The following is a 16,877-nucleotide window of genomic DNA, read 5'->3' as shown; positions in this document are numbered from 1 at the left end:
TCTTGCATGGATATCCACTAGATATTGATGTGGTGTCAACTCCATTTCTTTCCCATTTGTTTTTTTTCTTTTGATGTTGGGTGGAGTATAAGGGAAAAGAAGAGAGAGAATGATTGAGTTTGGGCCCTTTCTTAATTTAGTTTGAATTTATGAGGCCCAAGATGTAGATTTTCGGCCCATTGGGCCCTTATGAGGGTTCACGGCCCAAAGAAGCCCAAGAATATGGTTTACGACCCATTAGGGCTTATGAAACCATTTACGACCCATCATGGCCCATTAGAGGTAAGATGAATCATTCTAGGCCCACATGACCCAAAATACTTTAGTTTCATGGATGTGGGTCCAATTAGAGCCCAAATAGGGTTCCTTGGCCCAAAATAGCCAAATTAAAAGTTTACTGGTCCATTATGCCCAATAAAAGGATCCTAGTCCATAATAAGCTTGAACCAGGATTTTTAGGGTTTTCAACCCATAGTTGAATGTTTGAGATATATTGTGTTAGGTTTTGAAATTCACTCAGGAGTTTGGATTCAAATGGATGATTTCATTTTAGTCTATAGCATGATATTCACTTAGAGTACAAGCCTTACAATAGCTGATGTTTACATGAAAATAGAATTTCCTAGCTAAAAATGCCAGTTGTGACATCATCCCCCCGTTAGATGGAATTTCGTCCTGAAATTCTTTTGAAATGTAGGATCATGAATGAGAGAATAAGTGAGGGTACTTCTGCTTCATCTGGTCTTCGCGTTCCCATGTGAATTCCGGTCCACGCTTGGCGTTCCGTCGAACCTTCACAATCGGAATGCAGCTCTGTTTCGTACGCTTCACTTCCCTATCCATTATCTCGTCTGGTTCTTCGACGAACAGGAGATTATCATTTATTTCGATATCTTCTAAAGGAATGACAAAGGTTTCATCTGATAAGCACTTCTTCGGGCAAGAATCTCGAACGGTCCAATCTATCGTGGGTTTAGTTTTCCTCGTTTCCCAAAACAAATCATCCCTTTCCCGGGAGAGACCTTTAATAGCACTCGATCTCCGATTTGAAATTCCAAAGATTTTCGTCGTTTGTCAACGTAACTCTTTTGTCGGTCACGTGACGGTTGGAGTCGGGATTTGATTTGGATTATCTTCTCTATAGTCTCTCGAATGATTTCTGGTCCTCTCAGCCTAGCAGATAGGCGATCTGCATTTGCGACAATATAAAGCCTCAAAAGGAGCAACCATTATGCTTGTATGATAGCTGTTGTTGTACGAGAATTCAATCAAGGGCAAGTGGGTATCCCATGAATTGCCGAAATCAATCACACAGGCTCGGAGCATGTCTTCGAGTGTTTGGATGGTTCGTTCGCTTTGGCCATCAGTTTGAGGGTGGTAAGCGGTGCTCATGTCCAGCTGTGTTCCCATAGCCTTCTGGAGTGACTGCCAAAACCATGAAATAAATCTACTATCACAATCCGAGATAATAGATACTGGCACTCCGTGAAGTCTCACAATATCTTTGATATAAATTCGTGTTAATCTTTCCATCTTGTATGATTCTTTTATTGGCAGGAAATGAGCGGATTTAGTTAACCTATCGACAATCACCCAGATAGTATCCAATCTGTCTGCTGTCTTAGGTAATTTGGTTACGAAGTCCATAGTAATCCTTTCCCATTTTCACTCGGGTATTACTGGCTGTTGTAATAGTCCCGAGGGCTTTTGGTACTCCACTTTCACCTTGGCGCAAGTGAGACACTTGCCCACGTAAGTGGCGATCTCGGCCTTCATATTCGGCCACCAATAATGCTGCTTAATGTCTAGATACATCTTATCCGAACCTGGATGGACGGAATATCGCGTTTTATGGGCCTCGTTCATGATTATTTCTCTGAATCCACCAAGTTTAGGGACCCAAATTCTATTCATGAGGTAGTAAGTTTCGTCCTCTCTGACTTCAAAGTTCTTATCCATCCCACGCAGTGTTTCATTCGTGACGTTCTCCGGCTTCAATGTTGGGATTTGAGCATTCTAACACTTCTATGGTGTACATGCAACCCTAAATACATTGGATCTATGTTTTCTCTATTATACATGCAAATATCAATTTTCCAAGGTATTGTTCTAACTAGCATAATATAAAGTACACATAATATAAAATCTAGTAGAATTACATACCTCTTGTTTGGTGCTTGATTCCATGAAGCTTAAGAGCCTAGTGCCCCAAGTGTGACACCTCAAATGGTTCACACAACATCATATGCACTTGGAAAAACTTAGAGAGAAATCATCACTTCATGAAATCGGCTTGCCCTCTTCATGCATACATGGTGGTCGATTTTGCAAGAATAAGATGCTTATATAGTTTGTCACAATTAGGGTAAACTCTAATTGTCATGGCTTTCCATTTCGTTGGATCCATGGGTTCAAATACACCATGGAGCATCCATGGAGCATCCTATGGGTTTTGGCCCAACTTGATAATCCATGGAGCATTAGCCCACTATATAAGTATGGATGATTTACGCAATCAACCCATATATTTAATTAGTCTTCTTTTGATCACTTAATTAATTCTAAATTAATTCTTGATCAATACTAATTAAATAATCTTATTAATATATTAGAACTTATAATATATTAATAAACCTTAAGTGTTATTTCTCTCATTTTAGTCTGTCCAAATGCACGATGCCATGCAACCCAAATGGACCATGTCGGGTCGGGTCAAGTATATACCAATTATAGTTATGGACTTAGACACTAATCCAACAGTCTCCCACTGGGATAAGTCTAATAACTATTATTGCAAGTACGCCTTCATAACCTGACCAGCAATCGTAGCTCTTAAAAGCTGCTGCCGAACTCTGAACAAATCAATGACGCGTCCATTAGATAAGTGATCATATATTCCTCCATTCTAGATATCATATGGACTGAGACATGGATTATAATCATTCTCTCTGTCCATTTGTTGTTTCCCGATTTCTGATTTATGACGACTGACTAACTGAACAAATCAAATCAGTCGAGGCCCGCCCGAGCAATTACATTTTGTCATCACTAAATCATCGAGGGGCCCATAGATATCGCTTTTATCCCTTTGAGGGTAAAAGGAATGGATAAACTTCGACTCATATGCTTGTACTGATTACTTGTTGAATCATACACAAAGGCACGTTTTATAACATCGAGTTGCCAATGCGTTTTCGTGTAATCAATGTATAACCAACTCATAGTCAACAACTCATATCTCTAGGTTTGAAGAATATAAGATATTATCATCTCATGATTCACTCGTGATAAAATCCATGAAGTGATTCAAATGAGCGTGGGTTGAATCCAATACTCAGAACTTATGAGCACTCATGAATGTTGTAGCTGTTGGGTTTTGAGCATTCTAACACTCCTATGGTGTACATGCAACCCTATAAACCTTGGATCTATGTTTTCTCTATTATACATGCAAATATCAACTATTCCAAGGTTTCATCCTAACTAGCATATTATGAAGCACCTATACTACAAAGTTCTAGTTAGATGACATACCTTTTGATGTAGCTTGATGTCTTCAAGCTTTAAGAGCTTAGCCCCAATAGTGTGGAAGCCTCAAATGGATTCACAAATCACCAAAACACCTTGGAAGAACTTGAGAGAATATGTATGCACACTAAAATCGGCCCACTCTTATTTTCACACACTTGTGCCAATTTTGTGAGCCAAGGACCCCTTTATATATTATGGAGGATTAGGGTTACATCCATGTAAACCCTAATACCCATGACCTTTCATTTACATAGGATCCATGGGTTAAAAGATCCATGGACCATCCATGAAAGCTTAGCCCAACCTAAATGAACTTGGCCCATTCCATATATATAAGAGTCCATATTTAATTAGTTCTTTTTGATCACTTAATTAATTCTAAATTAATTCTTGATCAATACTAATTAAATAATATGATTCCATATTAATATATTAGAACTTATAATATATTAATATAAATCATAAATATACTATTCTCAAAAGACTATCCATATAAATTGTGCCGGTAAAGTGCAACCCAAATGGACCATGCCGGGTCGGGTCAAGTACATACCAAATATAGTTATGGAATTAGACATTAATCCAACAGTCTCCCACTTGGATAAGTCTAAAACTATTATTGAGTATGACTTCAAAACCTAACTGGCAATCGTAGCTGACCTTGTCAATGACCTTGTAGGAAAACTATTATCGAACTCTGACCTTGTCAATGACTTTTCCATTAGATAAGGGATCATATATTCCTCCATTCTAGATATCATATGGACTCAGACATGGATTATAATCATTCTCTCTGTCCATTTGTTGTTTCCCAATTTTCGATTTATGATGACTGACTGATTGAACAAATCAAATCAGTCCTGGCTTGGCCAAGCACTCACATGTTGCATCGCTAAATCATCGAGGGGCCCACAGATATCGCTTTTATCCCGAAGGTAAAAGGAATGGATAAACTTCGACTCATATGGCTTGTTCTACTACTTGTTGAATCATAAACAAAGGCACGTTTTATAACAACGAGTTACCAAATGCATTTTCGTGCAATCAATGTATAACCAACTCATAGTAACAACTCATATCTCTAGGTTTGAAGAATATAAGATATTATCGTCTCATGATCACTCGTGATAAAATCCATGAAGTGATTCAAATGAGCGCGGGTTGAATCCAATACTCAGAACTTATGAGCACTCATGAGTGTTGTAACACCACTTTGTCCACCAACTTGGACCTCTAGAAACCAACCCATGACAGTCTTGATTCATATCTACTTCCAACATATGACCGACTGTGGATGGTTTGAATAACTTAATCATTCAGGAAGAGCGACTTAGTTATTCTGGAAGTCAAAACATGCAAAGTGAAACACAAGAATAAATGAATCAAATATGGTATCAAACCCTATGAATATAAATAAACACTTTTATTTATCACCATACTGATTACTCATTATTCATTGTTTCGGTTTTATCAACTTTATACTTGAATTAAAAACACTAGTTGTCCCATGCTCCAAGCATGTACACTATGTTTTTCTTAAACAATAGCTTTGCCATACACCAAGTATGCACTCTATGTTTGTCTATGATCCTTACTTTGTGAAATAAACCAATTGAACATAATTTCAATGATTCTAATTTCACACTCCCAAATCCTTATCGAAAAATGTGAGAATTTCAAATTCCTATCATTTATCGAAATCTGTTTAGATTTTAAACTTATATGCACTGACCCTCCTGTAATGAATATGTACAAAGTCACAAAGACTTGTCAACAGTCATTATAAGGTATTCCAATGGAGATCAACTCCATGGAAACTAAGTCTCATATTCAAAGTACATTGCTTTGGACATGCTTCTTGCATTAAGTTTTCTAATCTTACACAGATAACTTCCACCTATGGAGAAAACTCCATATTCTCTTTTTGACTATCACTTCTGAATAAGAGATGCCTCTTTTCAGAATATGTCAATATGGTCCTTCCAAAATCAGCACTATACTTCCAACTGTCCTGAGCAACCAATCTTTGGTAAACCTCAGATTGTCCTCGACAATTGCTTAATCATTTTAGTCATATCCAATTCTAGACCTTTTCCCTTCTTAATGCCTCTGGGCATTTGGAAAAATTTACAAATGACAAATATTATAGCACATGCAATCGATCCTGTACCCAAAGCAAATGGTACACGATTCATGATGTCTCACATAAAGACATGATTCTAGACCAGTCTTTTGCTACAATATTTTTATTTGCCATGTTTTCAAAATTTGACTATGAAGAGGGATGCCGTAATCATAATCGAATTTTGAGAACGCAATATACAGAATTTCCTTAAGTTGAACCAATCCAACATGAAATTCATCTATATATTCTTGACTAAAGATGATTAAGGTCTCAATCTAAGCCTTTAGCACTGAAATGAAGTATATCCTCTCCCTTAATTATAGCAAAACAACTTTTTCAATCCATGCAGCCTCATGAATTGAAACTTTTGTTTTCTATAACTAACATTGCTAACTTGCAACACTAACAATAATTATCATGCTCCCACTAACATGATGATTATTAGCATAACACTTATGCTCCCACTAGCTTTGACATGTACTCAGAAATCAGCTGGACTTCTAGAAATCAATACTTTATTGACTTTCTTACCAAAGTTCAGATTTCTGATACAAGATGCTTTGATAAAACTTTATCAAAATCATACACCTTTCCTTAGATAGCATGCATGTGTGTCTAAACAATTTCAGAACTATGAAAAGGGGTGCCGTAATCATAGTCTCAATTGTTTAGACCTTTTGCCATCTGCTTCAAATCTACTTAGTGGAAGTGTTTCCTCACCATCATTTTCATGAATCGGAGAGAAACCTTATGACCCTTAGATTTTATGGTGTATGTGTTCTTATCCATGTGAATCGTCAAAACCATAGTAACAAGACAAGGATAATGACAAATCCAAACTCATATGGACTGAACTTATGCAATCTTAACTTCTTGCCACCTGGTAGTACATGGCCTGCCATTGCTTCCAAGTTGTTATGCAACCAATTGAGAACTTTCAGAACTCCTATGCAAAGCCAACTTTAACGGGAATGGGCACAGAATATGTCAACACGATAGGTTATAAACCTCAAGTCGTGTGCTAGTGAAGAACCTCAGGTTTTATTCTTGATTAGTTCTTGAAATTCTTTTTAGGATCTTTAAGACTCCCACTATCCTCTTGACATATAAGACTATCTTGCCAAATATTCAAGAGATAGTGTGGATTCTTTATCAAGACAAACACTTCACACAATTGACCTTAGTTGGTCTTTGTTTTATCCAAAACATCACAACTTACCAATTTCAAATGTACAAGAGTAGGACACTTTTACTCTTACATTTGACAAGTGTTTTAAACTTTTCTTTAAGATATGTCACTCAAGTTACAATCTTGGAGTATGACTCTAAGAATTGTTTTGGAACGAAGTATGACTCATCTTCCTGATCTAACCATTTCAATAATTCATGACTCTTCTTCTTATTCATAAGAATGCACTAAGATGACCTTTAGAGGACTAATTGTGATATGATTTCTAAATCATTAAGATGATCACAAACATGATACTAAAGTACTCTCCCATCTTTTCAGATTGAGAAACTTTTATCTTTCTGCCTAATTTGATTCTTCCCATTCGTTCTGCCATACATTGAGACTTTTCCAATGTTTCAGAATTATACTTAAACTTGTAAGTATAACCATATTTACTAAACTTTAGTAAATCAAATAGTCTTAACGAGCTTTGTGGTGGACATGACCAGTGCACAAGAATGTGTACTCGATCCCTTTAGTCCTTCACTTGACTCACACATCCATGTGAACAAGTAATTAGTCTTGATTTTCCAATGCTTGAAAGTTCTCATTCATCATACTATTCAACTTGCATGATTCCAAGTTTCGGTCCAATTGAAACTTGGGCGGTGAGGAACTTTCCTGATTTGGTAAATTTAGACACTACCACAAATGAAAGAATCAAATCCATTTTCCAATATTGCTGTCAGTGGAATCATATAAGCAACAATTTTTCACAAATGCCATTGTAAGGATACTTCAAATAAATAAAATTAAACAATTTTCTTTTATTTTAAAACTTTGCGGAAAAACTTATCCTTACAATCCACATGGAAAATTGTTGTTATCTATTCCTTAGCAATATATCATAACTTCTTAAGCAACTGCTCAAAATTCTGATGCGATCGAAATCCACCTTCACGATCAGAATCAACATATACTTCCTTTAAGATTTCTCTCTATTCTTTGATTCTTAAAACATCAACATGTGACCCAGTCACACCATGTAATGAGGATCTCATAATAGAACTTAACAGAGTTAGATAATGGGCTCTACCTGATGTAGAGTCAAACTTATTGACTTTAACATCCTTAGGTAAATTTGGCAGCTTTGCAATCAACGCCCCTTCCTTTGGCAAAATAAACATATGAACCCTTTGGTAATGGGACTATCTCAGACTTAGCCTTTCTCTTTACCATTTGGTCAACCGGGTTGACTATGGCCAATCCCTTTCCATTGGGAAGAGAATGCTTTTTCTGGATTTCCAGTGTCACCATTGTCACTGTCCATAAAGTTTTTGGGAAGTTGATCTTCTAATCAAATTTGCTTTACTATCGTTCCAAATCATTGCTGATTCAGCAGCACCAAGCAAATAGATATGATCATTAAGGTTCATGTCATAGTCTGTTTCATAGTAGTCCCAAAGGAACTCACTATGTGACTTAGAAAGTGATTGAACATCTAACTTTCTCAAGACTTTGACACCCAACTCTCCCGGCTTGTCAATATGTGACTTCATCTCTAAGATGTGATCATACATAGACCTTGCTTGCCATTAGGGCTTGAGTGACCTTGAACTTGTGGGTTAGGGAGAATAATTGGAGGAGGTGGAGGAAGAGAAGTATGATTTCATGAGCCAAACTCGGGAAGTCATATTCATTAGGAAAGCTTGGTTTGGGAAGATTATTGTTGTCTAAACCAGACATCAACAATGGGAGAAATTCACGTAAAGTTGATATAAGTCCTTAATATAACACCCAATATGATATATTAAGTCTAGGACCCAACAAACTATTTTATAACTTGGAAGAGGGATGCCGTAATCCAAGCTATAAAATATTTGAAGGTAGGTGAATGACGATTCACCAATTTCCACCAAGATAAACGAAATGTATTATTAGGTTTTATTTGGTTTTGAAACTCCTAGATTCTTTTGAGATTCATTGAACTTTTCAATGGCATGTTTCAATCTCGAGTGTGCCCTTCATGTTTTGTGACTGGGAAACTGAGGATCACAAAACAAGGTGTGAAGTAACCATGCAAATATACTTGGTACCCTTAATATTTACCCCTCAATCGATGTGCTGGTTAACCACACACGCTCCAACGATACTATGATAAACATTAAGTTACCCTTTGCCTACCTTGTTAAGTCCAGGTTAGTGTCCCGGTTAACCACACACGCTCCACTAACAGCATAAACAAAGTGCAAAGTGTAATTTCATGGATTAGCACCTTATTCACATTTTCCTAAGTAAGTAAGATTGGGAATTTATAAGTGTTTAGTTACTTAGTATTGATCATTATACTTATAATGAAGGGAGAATTATAGTCCTTGTCCTACCTGTTCGGCTAACGACCCTCCACCGGTCAAGGAAGCGGTGAGTGAGAGTGGACACCCATTAAACTGCCATTTTATAGGCAGTAACCTTATACCCCCCTTATAGACCGCCTTCGTGAGTGAGGCCTACTAATGGTAAGACGACTTGCTCTTATACATATAATATATTAAACTTTTAATATTATAATAGTGTAAGGGTGTATTTTAGACATTTAAAATACTTGGTGGTTTAATCTTTTAATTAAACTAGACTTTTAATTTAATTAAACTCAAACCATATATTTATGGATTTAATAATACTCTTTTAATTAAACGCTTTAATTAACTATTAATAAAGTCCATAAGAGTTAATTTGAACTATTCAACAAAAACATCATAATTCCAATTATTAAACTCAAAATTAAAACCATTTAATTAATTGTTTAAGTTATGAACCCAAGAGTTTTAGAATTCAATTCTTTTTTTCATAAAAAACTTTTCTCAAATTCCAAAACTTGAGGGCAAGTTTTGTAATTCTTGAAAACCTTTGGATTCCATAACTTATGGAATTAATGGTGTTTTATGATGAAACTTTCCATGTTCCATAACTTAAGAACAAGTTATGGAATTCTTTAAAACATTAACACCAAATTTTGTATCTCCATAAAAACTTTGAATCAATATTTTTTTAAAAAAAAAACTTTCATATCCATAACTTATGGAAGTTTCAAAAACCCTTAAGATCACAACTTTAAAAAAAACTTTTGAGCTCCAAAATTTTATGACAAAATATGTAACTCCTTAAAACATTTAGATCAAACTTTTAAAACTAATAAAATAATCATATCATTTTATCTTTTACTAAATTTGACCTAATTCAACTCATATAACAAATGATTCAAATTTTACAAATAATTCGTTTTTCACAAAACAAGTAATTATCTTAAAATTTGACAAACGTCATGTTTTTTTTCCCTTTTTTCAACTTGAAAATAAAACATTTGTATCAATATAACAGAAAACAACCCATGGCTCTGATACCACTGTTGGGTTTTGAGCATTCTAACACTCCTATGGTGTACATGCAACCCTATAAACCTTTTATCTATGTTTTCTCTATTATACATGCAAATATTAACTATTCCAAGGTTTCATCCTAACTAGCATATTATGAAGCACCTATACTACAAAGTTCTAGTTAGATGACATACCTTTTGATGTAGCTTGATGTCTTCAAGCTTTAAGAGCTTAGCCCCAATAGTGTGGAAGCCTCAAATGGAATCACAAATCACCAAAACACCTTGGAAGAACTTGAGAGAATATGTATGCACACTAAAATCGTCCCACTCTTATTTTCACACACTTGTGCCAATTTTGTGAGCCAAGGACCCCTTTATATATTATGGAGGATTAGGGTTACATCCATGTAAACCCTAATACCCATGACCTTTCATTTACATAGGATCCATGGGTTAAAAGCTCCATGGACCATCCATGAAAGCTTAGCCCAACCTAAATGAACTTGGCCCATTCCATATATATAAGAGTCCATATTTAATCAGTTCTTTTTGATCACTTAATTAATTCTAAATTAATTCTTGATCAATACTAATTAAATAATATGATTCCATATTAATATATTAGAACTTATAATATATTAATATAAATCATAAATATACTATTCTCAAAAGACTATCCATATAAATTGTGCCGGTGAAGTGCAACCCAAATGGACCATGCCGGGTCGGGTCAAGTACATACCAAATATAGTTATGGACTTAGACATTAATCCAACAGTAGCAACCACTGCTATGTCTAATGCACATTAGACAAATCATACAAGCCAAATTCATGACAGTCTTGATTCATATCTACTTCCAACATATGACCGACTGTGGATGGTTTAAATAACTTAGTCATTCAGGAAGAATGACCTAGTTATTCTGGAAGTCAAAACATGCAAAGTGAAACACAAGAATAATAATAATCCTATATGGCCCCAACACTTTGAGTGTACATAAAAACCCTTTTATCTAAGCACCATATTGATTACTCATTATTCATGTTTCGATTAATCAACTTAATACTTGAATTGAAACAATAGTCATGCCATGCTCCAAGCATGCACACTATGTTCGTCCAAACAATAGCTATGCCATACTCCAAGTATGCATACTATGTTTACATGCGGTCCTCTCTTTGTGAAACAGATCGATTGACAATATTTCAATGATGCTCATTTCACAATCCCAAATCCTTTACAATAAATGTAAGAACACCAAATTCTTGTCATTTACCGTAATCTTGTTAGATTCTAAACTTATATGCAATGATCCTCTTGTAATGAATATGCACACAAGTCACAAAGACTTTGCAACAGACATTACAAAGTATTCCAATGGAAAGCAATTCCATGGAAATGAAGTCTCAAATTCAAAGTACATTCCTTTGAACATCCTTCTTTACATTAAGTTCTTTAATCTTACACAGATTCAAAAAATAACTTCCACCTATGGAAACAATTCCACATTCCCATTTTGACCATCACTTTTGAACAAGAGTTGCCTCTTTTCAAAATATGCCAATATGGTCCTTACTCTATACTTCCAATTGTCCATGAGTAACCAATCTTTGGTAAACCTCAAATTGTCCTCGACAATTGCTTAATCATTTTAGTCATATCCAGTTCTAATCCCTTTTCCCGTCTTAATGCCCTAAGCATTAGGAAAATTTAGAAAGGATAACTATTATAGCTCATATAATCGATCGTATACCCTAAGCATATGGGACATGATTCATGCTATAAAATTATTTTATTTGCCATATTCTCATAATTTGAACTATGAAGAGGTATGCCGTAATCATAATCGAAATTTGAGAACGCAACATATATAGAATTTCCTTATGTTGAACCATTCCAACATAACATTCTTATATATCCTTGACTAAAGTAGATTAAAATCTCAATCTAAGCTTGTAGAATTGGAATGAAGTATAAAATCCTCTCCCTTAATTATAGCAAAACAACTTTTCAAAGTGAATTGAAACTTTTGTTTTCTATAATTAACATTGATAACTTGCAACATAATCATCATGCTCCCACTAGAATAATGATTATTATCTTACTAGCATAACACTTATGCTCCCACTAGCTTTGACATGTACTCAGAAATCAGCTGGACTTCTAGAAAAACAATACTTTATTGACTTTCTTACCAAAGTTCAGATTTCTGATACGAGATGCTTTGATAAGACTTTATCAAAATCATACACCTTTCCTTAGATAGCTCACTTGTGTGTCTAAACAATTATGAAGAGGGATGCCGTAATCATAATGTTTAGACCTTTTGTCATTCTCACAATTGCTATCTACTTAAAATCTACTTAGTGAAAGAGTTTCCTCACCATCATTTTCATGAATCGGAGAGAAACCTTATGACACTTAGATTTAATGGTGTATGTGTTCCTATCCATGTGAATTTGTCATAACCATAATCACAAGACAAGGTTAGTGGCAAATCCAAACACATATGGACTGAACTTGTTCAATCTTAATTTATTGCCACCCGGCAGCACAAGGGCCTACCATTACTTCCAGGTCTTTATGCAACCATTTGAGAACTTTCAGAACTCATATGCAAAGCCAAATTTAACTGGAATGGGCACAGAAATATGATATGTCAACACGATAGGTTACAAATCTCAAGTCGTGGGCTAGTGATTAACAAATATCTTGATTAGTTCTTGAACCTATGTTAAGATCTTTTAGACTCCCACTGTCCTCTTGACATATAAGACTCTCTTGCCAAATATTCAAGAGATAGTGCAGATTCTTTTATAAACACTTCACACAATTGGCCTTAGTTGGTCTTTGTTTTATCCAAAACATCACAACTTACCAATTTCAAATGTACAAGAGTAAGAAAACATTTTACTCTACATTTGACAAGTATTGTAAACCTTTCTTAAGATTATGTCACTCAAGGCTCAATCTTGGAGTATGACTCTAAGATTTTATTTTTGGAACGAAGTATGATTTATCTTTTGATTTAACCATTTCCACAATTCACGATTCCTCTCCTTAGCCAACAAATGCACTAAGGTGTCCTTAGAGGATCAATTGTGATATGGTTCCATAATCACTAAGATAATCATAAAACAAGATACACAAGTACTCTCCCATCTCTTCAGATTGGAGAAACTTTTATCTTTCTGCCATATTTGATTCTTCTTATTCATTCTGCCATATATTGAAACTTTTCCAATGTTTCAGAATTACACTTAAACTTGTAAGCATAATCATATTTACTAAACTTTAGTAAATCATAATGAATAATCTTACCAACCTTTGTCGTGGACCTGACTAGTGCACAACCTAATATACCCGATTCTTTAGTCCTTTGCTTGAGTCACATGCGAATGTGATCAAGGAATTAGTCTTAATTTACCAAAGATGAAAAATCTCATTCATCACACAATACAACTTGCATGATTCCAAGTTTCTATCCAACTGAAACTTGGGTGATGAGAATCTTTCCTTATTTGATAAATTATGACACTACCACAAATGAAAGAATCAAATTCATTTTCCAATATTGCTTATCAACGGAAACGTTTAAACAACAATTTTTCACAAATGCCTTTGTAAGGATACTTAAAATAAATAAAATCAAAATTTTTCTTTTATTTTTAAAACTTGCGGAAAAACTTATCCTTACAATGCAAATTCATATGAAAACTTTGTTGTTATCTATTCCTAAGCAATATCTCATAACTCTTATGCAGTGGCTCAAAATTTTGGTCATCGTACCATGCGATCAGAATCATCACACTTTTCTTTAAGCTTCCTTTGATTCTTCAAAAACATCAAAATGTAATTACATTCCATCATGTATTAAGAATCTCCAAAAGAGACTTAATAGAGTTAGATAACAGACTTTACCTGAAGTAGAGTCAAACTTTTGACTTTACCATCCTTATGAGGTTTCAGGTAAATTCGACAGCTTCGCAACCAATGCCCCTTTCCTTTGGCAATAGGCACATATGGACTCTTTGGGAATGGTACATGGGACTATCTTAGACTTAGCCTTTCTCTTTACCATTTGGTCAACCAAGTTGACTATGGTCAATCCCTTTCCATTGGGAAGAGAAAGTTTTTCTGGATTTCCAGTGTCACCATTGTTAATGTCCATGAAGTTTTGGGAAGTCGATCTTCTAATCAAATTTGCTTTACCAGTGTTCCAAATCATTGCTGATTCAGCATCACCAAGCAAATAGATAAGATCATTAAAGGGTCATGTCGTGATCTTGATGGGTTTTGAGCATTCTAACACTCCTATGGTGTACATGCAACCCTAGAAACCTTGGATCTATGTTTGACTAAGATACATGCAAATAATTATTTTTCCAAGGTTCTTATCCTAACTAGCATGGCATGGGATACTTGAATCAAATAAAACTTGTAGAATTACTTACCTTATAGTAGTTGTTGATTGCTTGGAGTTTGAGAGCCTAGCACCAATAATGTGGATGCCTCAAATGGAAGTCACAAATCACCACAAACTTGGAAACTTGAGAGAATAGTCACAAACTTCTTGAAATCGGCCCTCTTGGTTTACACACATCAACTAGTGCAATTTCAAGAACCAAAGCCTCCTTTATATAGTGTGGTGGATTAGGGTTACATCCATGTAAACCCTAATACCCATGTCTTTTCATTTCCATGAGATCCATGGGTTAAAGCTCCATGGAGTATCCATGGACTTTCCATGCAAGCCTAGCCCATTCCAAATAAGCATTAGCCCACACTATATAAATACAAGAGCCCATATTTAATTAGTCATACTTTTTGATCTCTAAATTAATTCTAAATTAATTATAGATCAATACTAATTAAATAATATGATTGTATATTAATATATTAGGACTTATAATATATTAATAAATCATAACCTATACTATTCTCAAACGATTATCCATAAATTGTTCGGGTGAAGTGCAACCCAAATGGACCATGCCGGGTCAGGTCAAGTACATACCAAATATAGTTATGGACTTAGACACTATATACAACAGTCTCCCACTTGGATAAGTCTAATAACTATAGTTGCAAGTATGACTTCAGGAACCGATCAGCAATCGTAGCTCTTTAAACTCTGTTGAACTATGAAGCGCCATTTTAGATAAGTGATCGTATAATCCTCTGTTCTAGATATCAGCCGGACAAATACATGGAACATGGTCTTGCTTATTGTCCAGCATTTGTTTCCCGATTTCCGATTTGTTTGACATAGAACTTAACTGAACACATCAATTTAGTTCTGACCGGGCCCGGTACATAGGTCAAAAAAAATCATCGAGGGGCCCATATATCGCTTCTAATCCTAGAAGGAACATATAAACTTCGACTCATATGTTTGCTCTACTACTTGTTGAACTAGACACAAAGGCATGGTTTATAACATCGAGTTACCAATGCGTTTTCGTGCAATCAATGCATAACCAACTCATAGGCAACAAATCATATCTCTAGGTTTGAAGACTTATATGATATTACCATCTCACTAACACTCGAGATAAATTCCATGAAGTGATACAAGTGAGTGTGGGTTGAATCCAATACTCAGAACTTATGAGCACTCATGAGTGCTGTAGCCCCGCTTTGTCTAACATCTTAGACCTCTACAAGCCAACCCATGACAGTCTTGATTCATATCTACTTCCAACATATGACCGACTGTGGAGAGTTTGAATAATATGATATAAACCATAACATAATTATTCTGGAAGTCAAAACATGCAAAAAGAAATAATAGTAAGCGATTGACAAGAGATAGCAACACTTTAGTCATAAATAACAGCTTTTATTTATCATCAAATGTCAATTACATTTTACAAATTTCAAGATTATCTAACTACTAAAACTAATATCATCCTTCAGCCCTATGCTCCGAGCATGCTGGAGATGCTTAGCCCGAGTCAGTCCCTTCGTGAGGGGATCTACTGGGTTCTCATCCGATGATACCCTCTTTGCCACGAGGATTCCTTCTTCTATTCGATGTCTGATGAAGTGATATTTTCTGTCAATGTGTCTGGATCTCCCATGATCTCTTGGTTCCTTGGCTAAGGCAACCGCACTATTGCTGTCACAGAAAATCTCCATTGGCTCCTTTATAGCTGGTACAACTTCAAGGTATCCGATGAAGTTCTTTAGCCATATAGCCTCCTTTGCTGCCTCGCTTGCTGCTATATACTCTGACTCACAAGTGGAATCAACCACTGTCTCCTGCTTGGAACTTTTCCAAGTAATTGCCCCTCCGTTTAGAGTAAAGACCCAGCCCGACTGAGAGCGGAAATTATCCCTGTCAGTCTGAAAGCTAGCATCACTGTACCCTACAACTCTCAAGTCCTTACTGCCACCGAGGGTAAGGACCCAGTCCTTAGTCCTCCGTAGGTACTTGAGGATATTCTTTACCGCAGTCCAGTGTGCCTTGCCAGGGTTCCCCTGATACCTGCTAACCATGCTCAAAGCAAAGGCTACATCAGGTCGAGTACACGTCATAGGATACATGATCGATCCTACAGCTGAAGCATAAGGTATTCGACTCATTTCTGCTATCTCAGCCTCAGTACTAGGGCTTTGTGTCTTACTCAATCTGGCGTTACTCTGGATGGGTAACTCTCCTTTCTT

Source organism: Lactuca virosa, chromosome 3 (assembly GCF_052849685.1).
Source record: "Lactuca virosa cultivar CGN04683 chromosome 3, Lactuca_virosa_CGN04683_v6, whole genome shotgun sequence".
NCBI classification, from domain to species: domain Eukaryota; kingdom Viridiplantae; phylum Streptophyta; class Magnoliopsida; order Asterales; family Asteraceae; genus Lactuca; species Lactuca virosa.
Note: the sequence above shows the minus strand (reverse complement) of the source record.